The sequence below is a fragment of the Schistocerca serialis genome, chromosome 1 (assembly GCF_023864345.2).
Source record: "Schistocerca serialis cubense isolate TAMUIC-IGC-003099 chromosome 1, iqSchSeri2.2, whole genome shotgun sequence".
Lineage (NCBI taxonomy): Eukaryota > Metazoa > Arthropoda > Insecta > Orthoptera > Acrididae > Schistocerca > Schistocerca serialis.
Window position 1 is genome coordinate 433,830,633 of NC_064638.1, and position 1,531 is coordinate 433,832,163.

At 41.1% G+C, this 1,531-nt stretch overlaps 1 non-coding gene across 1 annotated transcript; it reads right to left on the reverse strand.

Moving 5' to 3' along the window:
* Positions 1–291: 291 nt before the first annotated feature.
* Positions 292–365, reverse strand: Trnat-ugu (transfer RNA threonine (anticodon UGU)). The gene has a single exon. It is a non-coding gene; the product is annotated as a tRNA-Thr (tRNA).
* Between the last annotated feature and the right edge of the window lie 1,166 nt (positions 366–1,531).

Here is a 1,531-nt window from a genome sequence, read left to right on the forward strand (position 1 = left end):
CAACAGCTAGCCAGATGTCTATGCAATGTTATCACATGAAACAAGTCACTTTTGAGTGACAGGAGGCTTGCACGATGTGGAACATTGTGGCCCGAGCTACACTTGGGCGTAGTCCATTGAGCTCAGTGCCATGGCTCGAGCTACACCCGGGCTTGGTCTTCGTCACCAGAGTGTTAAAAATTTGTTTATTTATTTATTTAATTAACACATGAAAATAAAATTACAATTAAATCAATACCATTAGCTGCTGATGGGCGTTTGATATACATCAACAGGGACAGTTGAAAAGTGTTCCCCGACCGGGACTCGAACCCGGGATCTCCTGCTTACATGGCAGACGCTCTATCCATCTGAGCCACCGAGGGCACAGAGCATAGTGCGACTGCAGAGATTTATTACCAGCATGCTCCCCATGAGACCCACATTCTCAACTTATAGTCCACACACTACATTCATAGTGCCCCTTCCATTATACCCATTACTCGCGACAGACAGTCCACTGAGTCCCGTAAGAGTTCAGGCAAATCATGTGCATCCACACTGAAGAAGATTAGCCTAAAATGATATGAAGACAGAACTTGGTGGATTATCTGCTGTGAGTAATGGGTATTATGACAGGGGCACTATGAATGTAGTGTGTGGATTATAAGTTGAGAATGTGGGTCTCATGGGGAGCGGGCCGGTGATAAATCCCTGCAGTCACACTATCCTCTGTGCCCTCAGTGGCTCAGATGGATAGAGCATCTGCCATGTAAGCAGGAGATCCTGGGTTTGAGTCCTGGTTGGGGCATACGTTTTCAACTGTCCCCATTGATGTATATAAATGCCCGTCAGCAGCTAATGGTATTGATTTAATTGTAATTTCATTCTAGAGAGCTGCAAGGTCACCAATGGCATCTGTTCTTTTGGACATGTCTGAAAGAACAGACACCATCTTCATATCTTGAAAATAATAGTAACTCAATATTTGGAATGTTCTAGTAGAGTGAATTCTGCAATGACATGTACCCAAAGAAGGTACTGAATGTAAAACACTGCAATGACATCTGTTTGTGTTTCATGGTTTACCCTCAGTTGCCATTTTCATGATTTGTAGTTGCTGTACACAGTGAATACAAAACACTAAACTCATGCTTGTGGGTGAACCATGTAAGACAAACATGTGTTATCATGTATTTTGTGTACATATTTTTGAGGACTACATTTTAGTATTATGTCATTTTTGTGTCATTTTGATGTAACTGATAGGGTTTAGTCAGCATATTGTAAAATAGTGTAGAGGCCACACAATTTTCTGGATTCATATATTTATATCTAAAGACCTTGTTCATTGTGTCTCCTAAGATACTAAATTACACACTTCATTGTAGATCTCAAAGAGGTCTACACAACTGTCCATAAAAACATACATTTATTTTCAATGTCTCTTTGGCAGTTAAGTGACCCACCAGAACTGCAATGTGTGTGTTGCAAATGTCACAACCTTGACCAAAGCTGTAGGATCATAAACTGCAGGTCATGGTTTCAGTTC